General features: G+C 37.1%; 1 long non-coding RNA gene across 1 annotated transcript in view; it reads left to right on the top strand.

Moving 5' to 3' along the window:
• LOC143687211 (uncharacterized) overlaps positions 1–9,958 on the top strand; it is a 52,715-nt gene extending 42,757 nt beyond the window's left edge. Inside the window, exons 2-4 of the long non-coding RNA XR_013177463.1 lie at positions 6,752–6,868; positions 9,011–9,171; positions 9,639–9,958. This is a non-coding gene — a long non-coding RNA (uncharacterized LOC143687211). The remainder of the gene's footprint in view (positions 1–6,751; positions 6,869–9,010; positions 9,172–9,638) is intronic.
• The last annotated feature ends 2,668 nt before the right edge of the window (positions 9,959–12,626 follow it).

Raw genomic sequence — 12,626 nt, 5'->3', positions numbered from 1 at the left:
AGTTCGATTCCCGGTGCCTGCCCATGCAAAAAAAAAAGAAAGAAAGAAGAAAAATAAAATCATCTGCCAGCAATCATTAAAACAAGAAAGAAAGAAAAACCCCTTGGTGGAAATTTTTATCATCCAGTAGTTATTTGATTTTGTACCTATTAATTTACTACTACACTTTAGGGAAAAATGTCATATGATAATTTAAGTACTGCAAAATAAATTATAATTATTTTAATTTTTGAAACTGCCAGTTAATACTGCATTTTTCTCAAAGAATATGATAAAGTCTTTTATAGACAACAAAGATTATTTATGGTGTTTTTCTCATCAAAGGACATTTTTATCTTGCTGTGACTATTATGTGAGGCTATATTTAATTACCTGAAAATTAAAATTAAAACTAATAAGAATGGTAATTCTTCATTTCCTTTTCCACTTATTTACAAATAACCACATCATTTTTTGAGACAGGAAAAAAAGAAAGAAAAAGAAATATATAATATAAATAAAAGAAAAAAATTAGGAAATGTATAATATGTCACAAGGCCCGTAGAGGGGAGATGCCTTCAGTAAGGGGCCCAAAAAGTCTTATCATATACAGTATAAATTATAGGAGAAGCTACACCAGGAATAAAGGCCCATTAGTGCTAAAGACTGGTAGCTCAAGACTGATAATCAACTCAGCTCTATTTTATTGCCTCCAACTGAGGATTCAGTTCACCTCGAAGGCATATTTCCTTGTCTCAAAAGAATTAGAATCTTGGCAAATTTTACCAACTGCATGATAAAACCTTATAAACTTGTGTTTGTCAGGGTTCTCTAAATAGAACCAACAGGAGAGATCTGTAAATAAGAAATTTATAAAGGGGTCTCACGCAACTATGGGAATGGAACTGTCCAAGATCTGTAAGGCAGGCTGTGAAGTTGGTGGCTCCAATGAATGTTCTGGATGAACTCCACAGGAGAGGCTTGCTAGCTGAAGAAACAGTGAGTCTTTCTTCATCCTAAAAAAGCCTCCAGCTGATTGGGTTATCTCATTGTCAGAGATGCGCTTTTGTTGATTGCAGATGTAATCAGCAACAGATGCAATCAACTGATGATTTAATACACCAGCCTTCAGGTTTATCAACCAGCCAGGAAATATCCTTGCAACAACCATCAAGCCAGGGCTTGTACGACCAGATAACTGGGCCTCATCACTTAGGCAAGTTGACAACAGAACCTAACCATCACAACACACTTTAAATTGGGATCCTTTAAATTGATTCAGTTTGTAAAGCACTTACCACAGTGTCATTTATTGTCAACCATTGCTTGACAATAGATTTTGATGGTGACAGTTATTTTTAGCTTTGCATAATAGCTGCAGCCTATAATTAAAGAAACCTAAAATGTGTAGATGGCATTAGTCTTCTATAACACGTGTATTTTGTTAGTTACGCAGGCTATCATTCAGAGTCCAGAGCCCATATCCAGGGTTCTCCATTTGTTCTTCTCAGTAGCATGTGAGGATTGCAATATCCAGGTATCAATCTCTAAAACTTTTGAGGAACCACTACAGAGATTCTATTCCTGGATACCTTTTGCTTTACTTTATTTTCCAGATGATTAATTTTACACTATTCCATGGGTTGCTGTTATCACTTCAGATCTATTTTTGACTATCAGTTCATTGACTTTTTAACTGCAATGTTCTAAATCTCTACTGCTGATATCATGCCATGTTTTTCTTAATCCTGTCAATTTCTCATAAAGATCAACAAATCTGCCATTGCTTGATATGTCATTGGAAGCAGAAAGAGAATAGCTTTCTGCTATTGTCTCAAAAAAAAAGAAATATTAAACTACAGTCTTTCGTGAAACAATGTGACTTTTAAAGAAAATTCTGTTAACTTTTTTTAATTATAAATAACAATCATAACCATACGAAAGAGAAGGATAAAAAGGAAGAGATAGAAATTAGGTAGAAGAAGTGGGATTAAAAAAAATGAGTGGCTTTGGGAAATCTTGAAAACAACAAAACCAAGTATGTCTAGATTCAGTGAAAGACTCTCATCCCAGGTGTGGCTTTTTCTCACCAGGTCAAATCCAGGGGCATTAGTTCACATGCCCTGATGCTCCTCTAAATGAATACAAACTGTGTCCATTATAAAAAAGAATCCTAAAGTTTATTCCAACTCTTAACATTTTGTGGAAAAAGTAAGTTATTAAAGATCAAAACAGATCAGATATATTACGAATTTCCTCTTCAATAAAGGAAGAATCCATGTCTGCCTTCTATACAATCCTGTCATTTAAAACATTATTGTGTCAAAACCAGATATGTCTAACACACCAGGGACATTTTCTCTCTGTTCTTTTCATTGGTATTCTATGGCCACTGGAATAAGAAATATTTTTATTTCTTTTAATCTACTGTTCTTTGAACTCAGACATTGTAGTCTTCATTTTTCTGATGTTCACTGGAATAAGAGTAGTGTATGGGAGTTCATGTTGGGTAATAGAATGATTGCTGATTTTTTTTTCTGGAAGATCAAGACCTCAATTCTATTAACTAGTGGCTATGATTTTTCCAGCTTCCTGGAATAGGTTTGTACTTAAAACATGGCACCAGAATTAAAGATTTTATTCACAATGTACCATAAGTCCTAAATTCTACAAAAGCTTTTACTTGCAAGTAAATTTCTTTTATCATTTTTTGTGAACCTTGCCTTTACCACTCAAACATACATTCTCAAAACAAGCAAGGATTCCATTTTCCCTAGAATATTCTTACAATTTTCTAAATCTTCACTTTATCTGGTTGCTATGGATCTTCAAAAAGCCTGCCACCACAGAGTGATAAAACAATAAAAATGATTACAAAAATCATCTTTTAACTATGCCTAGTCACTAGACATTCTTTTGGAATGGATGAAGTTTGGGAAGTAGGCAAACATGTGCCTCACTGATGCTTCCAAACCCTTTTAAATAGCCCTTCTTTGGCTGTATGGCCAGGATGAAATGTTTATGGACTATATTACCAAGGCCTCCCTTCCAATGTGCCATCTCACATGGCACTTTTATATGGACAGTAGCACAACCAGTAACTGATCTTGGTGTGTCTGATACTTATAAGATCAAGGTCTTGGCTCCATTCTCAGCATGGCTTCCTAGTGTGCTCCTCTTGGTCTGGAGCACCTCCCATACGGCCGACTGCTCTGCAACCTGTAGCCTAAAAAACTGCTGCCATTTTAACCCCCTCTATTTCTGGTTTAAAAATAGAAAACTAGTTGCTGTTTTCCTTTCCACTGTAATTTTTATACAACATGGTTTTCACTTTTGTTTTTTCTCATGGGCCTGCTGAAAGTCCACACACATAATATGATTCTCAATGAAATGGCAATAACTGAAAAAATCTAACTAAGGACTACTGTGGTGATTTGGAACTATGTACCCCAGAAAAAAGTGTTCTTTAAGTTAAACAATTCCTGTGAATGTGAGCCCTATACATAGGATCTTTTGATGAAGTCACTTCAGATAAGTGGTCCAGGATGGGTTTTAAACTTATTACCACAGGAATAAGTTTATAGGGAAGTTATAGAGAAGTTATAGGGAAGTTCACAGAGAGAGAGAGAAGAAAAAAACCAGAGAGGAGGAGGGCAGAAGCTGAAAGTCAATGGAACCCAGAAAAGAAGGGAGAGTCTACCACGTGTATTACTCAACAGAGGAATCAAGGACCAAGGACCTACAGAAATCAGCTCCAGAATGCTAGTCTTCAGGAAGAAAGCAACACCTTGATGATGCCTTTACTTGGACTTCTCCTAGTCTCAAAATCATAAGACAATAAATTCCTATTGTTTAAGCCAACTCATTGCATGGTATTTGATTCAATAATACAGAAACCAAGACAACTATCTCTCTCTCTCTCTCTCTCTCTCTCTCTCTCTCTCTCTCTCTCTCTCTCTATCTATCTATCTATCTATCTATCTATATCACATACACACAAAAGACTGAATCAAAAGGAGAAAATGCATATACTCATTGACTGTTATAACTGAAAGAAATCCTAGCAAGCATTAGGCTCAAATAATTCCATTTAGAAATGAGAAAATAACTTCAAAAAGTTATTTTCCTCATGGTAAGCTATAGCTGGTAAGTGGATAAGATGAAGCTTATGCATTCTAATATGCCCTTTCCACTTTGCCAAGGTGACTTAGAAGAGAATTTGTGCACCTTAGCATAGTCTCAATGAACAAGAAATCTGGAGCTGACAAAGCTCTTAAAAAGACCTCAAGTGCATATGATAGACAGTTGACACATGTAAACCTGATTTATAAACTACAAAGGCCATAACATTTCAAGATACGATTTTCGAAATCACCTGCCTTCCCATGAGAATGGTCTCAGGTTAAAGATATAGTTCATTTTTCTCCAACTTTGGTCAGCATTGACTTGGTCTCTCCTCTTTTGGAGGATGTTTTTCAGAATTCAGCTGCACTTATGAAAATATACTGGGATGAAAAAACTAAATGGAATTTATTCTTTGTGGACTGAGGTGTACATGAGCAGAGTTATAATTTAAAAATGGCAAAATCGATTCAGCCAGCAGGATAAATACTAATAATAGTAAAGCTTCCTGCCTTTTGATCCAGCATTTGGTCTGATCTCTCTAAACCTCTAATTCTGAGCATGCCACTTACAAATGAGTATTTCAAATCCAGAGGTGAGAACACCTTAGAAAAGGAGAACAGGAAGATTGGAACTATTTTATTTTCATGCTCAGAAGAGCATTGTAGTGATATTAATGCTGAGTTAATTGTCTCATTCTGGTATATTCAGGACTCTGTGTGTATCCTTATCCTGTCAAGAAGCAGCTATTATAAACTATTTCTCTTTTATTCTGACAGCTTGAAATTTATTATAACCATTTAAAGAGTAAGATTCTTTTTAAGTTAGATTCCAGAGTGATTATTAAAATGCTGTTATCATTACCCAGTATAAATCAGATATCATAAATTAAAGCATATCATGGCAGGCTCTGTCTTTGGGAACTGTTAACACTGAGTCTGCAGAGTGGTTTATAAGACATAATAGTGAGTGATGCTTTAAAACAGCAAAAAACCAAGCTGTTCCAAAATAATACTGTGTCTCTTGTTGCCTGACTATTAGGGCACCCCTTTGAATGCCAGGCAGAGCTCAAAGATACCTGAGGAATAAAAGAAATTATTGATATCCATCTCTATTTAATCATAAATAAAGAGAAATATGAAAATTATCTGCAGTTCCCTTTGCTTAGGCTTAGAGGAGATGGTGATATGCAGGAATAAAATGTTTCCCAGAAAACTCATGCCCTTGTTCTGAAACTGTCCATCTTCCTAATTTGCTTCTTTGGTTTGCTGCTCTATACTTTTAGTCCTTGATCTAATGAACCTTCTTCATTTCTCATTCCCTGTTCCCACAATCTCTCTTAATTTTACAATTAAAAGATAGGTGTGGTGGGAAAGGATGAAGACACTAGAAAAGTTATAGAAAAGTTCTAAAATATTGAGTTCATACTTTGTGCCAGAGCCTTTGCTAAGTACTTCACCTTCATCATTTTAATGTATAAATCACATTGAGATGGTTATCAATCCTATTTAGAATGGAGGAAACTGAGATTCAGGGAATTTAAACAACTAACAATGACATGTATTAATAAGTTTCAGAATCAGATTTTGAAATCAAAGTTCATGTTCTTCTCCCAATATTGTCATGCCAAGTATTTCCTTCAAGATTATTAATGTTGGGGTGATTTTCAACATATATAGCATGGGTTAAAGAATAAGCATTACAGTGAAAGGAAACACTCACAAGGTTGGGGTCAGCAAGCCAAGTCCTTCACTCTCCCCATCATACTATGCAGAGACATGCCAGGTCAGCAAGTCAGTCAGCCATAGTGTGCATTTTATTCCAGTGGAAGTACACGTGAGCATTCCTTCTTACAGGTATGAGAAAGTAGCCTTATTAATGAAAGGGTACTTGGGTTGTTTGGCCTCAAAAAGTCTGTACTTGAGTACCAGATATTGATGTGGAATTATGAGCTACGTGACATTAAAGCTGAGACTGGGCAGCTGAGAAATTTAGGGACCCATTCTCAGGTTAAAGACCCATATTTTGGGTCTTTAACCCAAAAAGTTTTCAATTCCTTGGTAAGCTGAGATTGGGTGCTACCCTTCCATCTGGGAAAAAGAATGTTCTCCAGAATCCAGCTCAGATCTGGTCTAGGCAACTTCCAGATTGAGCCCTTAGGATTCTCAATACTAGCTGTTCTGCCTACATTATAGGTAATTATTATGTGTTCTCCTCTCCAAATATAGACTCGGTGACTCTTTGAGCTACATAACTGCTACATTGCTTTTGAAAGCTGCTGTTTGGTCATTAGCATGATGCTAATGATTGAAAGTGATTAAATTAAGAGTTGAATATGAGTATTTTTTAAATCTCTATTTTCTTTTGACTGATTTAAATTGGAAAAATAAAAAAAGTCCTTAACCAAGAAAGGAAAATGAAATTGAGAACATAACACATCTTTCCCTGGGGCTTCTGCAGCCAAATAGTAAGGCCAACAATGCATAGATGAGCATTAGACTACATTGCTCTAATTTTCCATCCTAGTGCTTATCCTTCTGCCAAGAATGTGACTAGAGTGTTAAATTTAGAAGCAGTAACATAGTGAGGAATTTAAACAGAAGTTCAAACATATCGATGGCAGTTCTAATTTACAGTTTGTTGTTGGCAGGATGTGGATTTGGGGAATTAAAGGATTTGGCATGAGATATTCACTTTGCCTGCTTTGCCTCTTCTCACTATGACTGAACTCAATGCAATAAACATTTCTTGATCACCTACAAACAAGGTAATCTCCTGAGTACACTGGGAAATAGAGAGATGAATAAGACAATTCTTACCCTCCAGAAACTTTATCAGCATGCATCTGCCTCATTTTATCTTTTGGGCAGTAATGACTGTAAGAGTATCAGCCCAGGCATATATAATTGTCTTTGGAAGCTGCTCAGAAGAGGATCTTGAACCACTGATTGCTAATGCTTACTTTTTCATGGTGGTGATGAAAATTAAGAAGGAAAGCAAATTAACCTGTGTGTCTTATTCACAATGTGTGAACACTGCCTTTTCTGCAAAAGGGGCTCCCAGTGATTTCTTGGTAGGTCCTGAGGATTCACGGGGTAGATGCCTCAATTTTGTGGCTGCCTCAGCAGTCTTGTCATATAATTACCTTCCACTAAGACTCTCTGTGGAGAGCCGCCACCCGGGTCAGGCCTAGTGGATGTGCTGCAGCCTGCTCCAGAGTTCCCCCCGCCCATCGAGTGAGCCAAGATGGCGCTCACATCCTGCTTCCGTGTATGACGTACATATCCGCCAACCGTGCCCACCTATCACCACTGTATACGTGGCGTCAGCCCATTGGACCCCGATTATGTATATAAGATGTTACCCGGATGAGGTGGGGAGGACGACCCACAAGGAGCCGTGCCTGACGGCCGCACAGAGGTCGCTCCCCCGCGGGATGTATTCACCCGGTCGGGGAAAGTTATAGATAATGCAAGCTTAGACCCAGTAAAGATTTGTGCTTACAACTGCTGCGTATTCTGGACTCGTTTTCTACCGCCAGGACCGGTTTGTCTGCGTCTCTTTCTCTCTCCCCCTTTTCTTGTCGTACCCTCTGCCGGCCGGGGGCCCGACGTTGAGCGAGGAGACACGGACAACTCTCCCCTTGAGGAGCAGGTATTTATTGCTCAAAGGCTTTCCTGGAGACAAATCTATCCTTTCTAGATGCAAAAGGCTGTGTGTTCCCAAAAATACTGGGAAAAAACACCTTTTGACTTCCAATCACTAATAAAATAACAAATGTCAGGGCCATTTCTTGAAAGCAAGAAATTATTCATTACTCCCGAACACAAATTAACGATTGCATGGAAAAGTAAAGTGAATGTGGAAAGAGGAAAGTGAATTTAGAAAGCGAAAAGGGTAAGTGGTGAGGGGAAAGCTACAAATCCAGAAATAAATGGGCCAAGAAATAGAGATCAATGCACAGAGATACAAATCAGAAATACAGACACCTCGTGAGAAAGAAAAAGAATTGCATTAATCTCCAAGGCCTACAAAAATCTAAATGTGAACTACATGGCTTAATTGACAGTCACTGCAGGATGTAGGCATGGCTATCAAAAAGGTCAATGTAATTTGGGACTGGTTAGGCAGAGTCATCACATCCTAAAGTGGAGAGATAATGTACTCTATCTATGGGTTGGGTTTCACCCAGGATACTTTTAAGCATTTATCAAGGTGATTTTGAGAACTGACCCTAAGCCACCTTCTGAGTTGAGCACAGGTAATTAGAGATGTGTTTCATAGCCACCAAGCCGCGCCACCCTAGCTCAATGGCATCAGATCTTCTGAGAGTTTACTCAGACACAATGGCCCTGATTTAACTTCTCATTTGCATGTCAGGAGATAAGTTTTCAAATCACTATTATTAAGTTAAGTTTATAATAAGTTAGCAGAGTTCCTTTGAAAAGCAAGAAAATCAGTTTAGAAGAAGAGATCTTGAAAGTTTCGACTTGAGTGAATATTAAGTTGTCCTATATGTCTCTGTGGCAGGCTGGAGTGCTGCTTTTTTCAGATAATTGATTCCTTTAAAATTCTACTGGACAAAAGCTAAAAGTACTATAGGAACTTTTTTTAATAAACTTTAAATTAGAGCATAGGATAGATTTAGATTTACCAAAAAGTTGTGACTATGGTTCAGAGAGTTTCCATATACTCCACACTCAGTTTCCCCTATTATTTTATATACTTATTCATTCATTTATTTATTATTAATTATTATCATTCCCCTATTATTATTTGACAATAGTATAGTACATATTTTAATTTTTTACAATAAATGAAAGAAACATTATTGCTATATTATTATTAAATTAATATTTTACTCAGATTTCCTTAGTTTTTTTTATCTAATGTCTTTTTTCTGTTTTAGAACTCTATCCAGTCTCCTGGGGATTCCTTTTGGTTGTCACAACTTCCCAACTTTCCTTGCTTTTGATGGCTTTGACGGTTTTGAGTGCTGGCCAGTCAGCTGAAAGAGCATCCAATGACCAGAGCCTGGAACAATTTGTGCAACAAAATAAAGTAGTTCAGGTTAAAACCCAAAGTATAAAGTAAATGTCCATGAGAACATATTGATACAGATAAATAAGAAATAGAAACAGAAAGAAAGAAAGAAAGAGAGAAAAGAAGGATAGACAAATTTCCTTTACAGAATAACTTAAGTAATTTATATAGAAAATCCACTCTTAAGGACTGGGCACAATCACTTCCTTCCAGATAGAAGGGGGAAAACAATAGTAAATTTACATCATTTTCTTAAGGTTCATCTGTGTGGTCACCTGCATCAGAACTTCATTCTTTTCTATGGCTAAATAATATTCCATTGTATGTATATACTATAATTTGTTTACGATAATTATCTTATCTGTTGATGGACACTTGGGTTGCTGGGAAGTCACAGACATGCTCAACAGCCATCTCCCGACCCTTACCTACGCCCTCCTTTTCCCCTCGTGCTTGTTCACATGCAGATGTTTTGATGTGTTTTCATTTTGCAGCCTGGAAGAGATGTTAAATATCGACTGTGAAAAGCAAGCTACCCAGAAATGGAATGTCCTGACCATACCTTCAACCCCAAACTGGAAAGAAAGATCCCTAGCTGCTTGTGAGGGTAGAAACCTTCAAAAAAATTGCTTCATACAGGCTTTTTGCTTAATGACAGGGTGCTGTCCCCCTGGAGAATATAAATACCCATCCCTTAGGCAGCACATGTGTCTCTCATCTCTGACACAAAGTTTGATGTGTAGGGCTACCATTCACCAACGCTGACCTCAGCAGTTGGCCTCCCTGGGGTACCAGCCATGATAGGATCTCTTTCCCTGCTCTTTTGGATCCTTTGTGTTATGTAAGTAATAAAGTAGTCATTTGTTGAGAATGTCTGTTATGCCTAAGTGTGTGTTCCCGTGATGAACCATATACCAACTGGCTCCACAGGAGTTGCTTCTATCTTTTGACAATTGTGAATAATGCTGCTGTTAACAGTGGTGTATGAATATCTGCTTGAATCCCTGTTTTAAATTCTTCTGTGTATATACCTAGAAGTGGGATTGACAGGTTATATGATAATTCTATACTTAACCTTCTGAGGAACCATCAGCAACACAATTTAACATTCCTACCAATGGTGTATGAGGGTTCCTATTTCTCCATTTCTTCATCAACATTTGTTATTTTCCATGTTCTTTATAGTAGCCATTCTAGTGGGTGTGCAGTGGTATCTCATTGTGGGTTTGATTTGCATTCCCATGATGGCTAATGATGTTGGGCATCTTTAAACGCGCTTATTGGCCATTTGTATATCTTTTTTGAAGAAAAGTCCTTGCTTATTTTATTACCTGTTTGTCTTTTGTTGTTGAGTTGTAGGGTGTTCTTTATATAATCTGGATATTTAATCCTTATCAAATAAATTATTTCCAAATATTTGTCCCATTCTGTAACCAGTCTTTTCACTTTCTTGATAATGACGTTTAATGTACAAAAGTTTTAATTTTTTTTTTTGCATGGGCAAGCACCAGGAATTAAACCTGGGTCTCTGGCATGGCAGGCAAGAACTCTGCCTGCTGAACCATCGTGGCCCACCCAAAAGTTTTTAATTTTGATAAAGTCTCTTATTTCTTTTGTTGTTCATGCTTTTGGTAAACTCTAAGAAACAATTGCCTAATGCAAAGCCTTATATATATTTCCTTATGTTTTCTTCTAGGAGTTTTATAGCTTTAGTTTTTATATTTGGGTCTTTGATTCATTTTGAGGTAATTTTGTGTACAGTATGAGATAGAGGTCCACTTTCATTCTTTTGCATGTGGATATCCAGATCAATATGTTTTCATCAGCGGATTAGAACTTCTGAACTTCACACCTGAGCTGGAAACCTGAGAAACAGCAGATAGTATTTTCTAAGACTGATCATTCTCCTAGACACCCAAATATTTATTGCTCCTGAATCACCTGTCTCTATGCTCTGCCTGCTTCTCTTTCATCTGTAAATATTTACAGGATGAATTCTAGTGAAGACAGTTGTGGCCCTCTCTTTAAAAAAAAAACATTTTTTATTGTTAAATATAACATATATGCAACAAAGCAATACATTTCACAGTACATTGTAACAAAAAGTTATACAGCGGAATTCAGAGTTTGGTATAGATTACAGTTCACAATTTTAGGTTTTCCTTCCCTAGCTGCTCCAAGATATTGGAGACTGAAAGAAAAATCAATATAATGATTTGGTAGTCATATTCATTTGTTAAATCCTGTCTTCTCTGTTATAACTCCTCCTTCTCCTTTGGTCCTTCTCCTAATCTTTCAAGGTATTTGTGTTCTGTCCATTCTAATTTTTTCATGTTAGAAAGGGCTGTTGATAATATGGGATAGACTGATGAAACTAGTTAATGTTCTTGGAGAGGCTGGCCCCTCGGGGTTTCAAGACTTATCTGGCCTAGGAAACTATCTGGAGGTTTCTGGAAATTATCATAGTGTATGGGACTTTTGTAGAACCTCAAATAAAGCCCAAGGTGTTCTTTAGGGCTAACAAAATGATTTTGGTTGGAGTTTGGCAAACCATGGTGGTTAGCAATATCTAGCTGAAGCTAGCCTAAAGTAGGTCCCAGAATAGCTTCTTCAGTCTATTTGAATTCTCTTAGACACTGATACCTTATTTTGTTACATTTCTTTGCCCCGTTTTGGTCAGGAAGTTGTTGTTGAGCCCATGGTTCTCGGGCCAGCCTCATCCCTGGGAGTCATGCCCCATGTTGCCAGGGAGATTTTACCCTTGGATGTTATGTCTCATGTAGGGGGGAGGGTAATGATTTTACTTGCAGTGTTGGGCTTAGATAGAGAGAGGCCACATCTGAGCAATCAAAGAGGTCCTCTGGAAGTAACCCTCAGGCATAATTATAGGTAGACTTAGCTTCTCTGCTACATAAATAAGCTTCATAAGAGCAAGTCTCAAGATCAAGAGCTTGGCCTATTGACTCGGGTATCCCTACCGTTTCGGACATTATCAGGGACTTAATGGTACCACATTTTTTCTGCTCTCCCTCAATGAACTGTTCCAATGCTTTTAAATTAGCTGCTCACCATATTGTGACCCTCTCTTAAGAAGCTTAAGATTCTCTCCAACAGAGTGGATCAGCTTTTGTCACCTCCCATTCTGATATAGTCCTGCATGTTTCTGTTTTTGTAGATAATGCAATATAAAAAATGTTCTATGTAACGAGTATAATTACTGGTAATTGGCCTTACTTTGTTAAATATTTTATGTCTTGAGAGGATCGAACTTTGATAGACATTGAAGTTATTTCTTCTACCCTTGTTTTTAGATTTTATATATAGGTGTATGAGTCAGGGTTCTCCAGAGAAACAGAACTGGCAAGGTCTATCTATCTGGCTATCTATCTATCTATCTATCGCTTCTGTATGATTTATATTTATTATATATATATATAATGTAAATATTATGAGATTTATTATAGGAATTGGCTTACATAACT

Source organism: Tamandua tetradactyla, chromosome 1 (genome assembly GCF_023851605.1).
Source record: "Tamandua tetradactyla isolate mTamTet1 chromosome 1, mTamTet1.pri, whole genome shotgun sequence".
NCBI lineage: Eukaryota > Metazoa > Chordata > Mammalia > Pilosa > Myrmecophagidae > Tamandua > Tamandua tetradactyla.
Note: the sequence above shows the minus strand (reverse complement) of the source record. Positions and strands in the feature narration are given on the sequence as shown.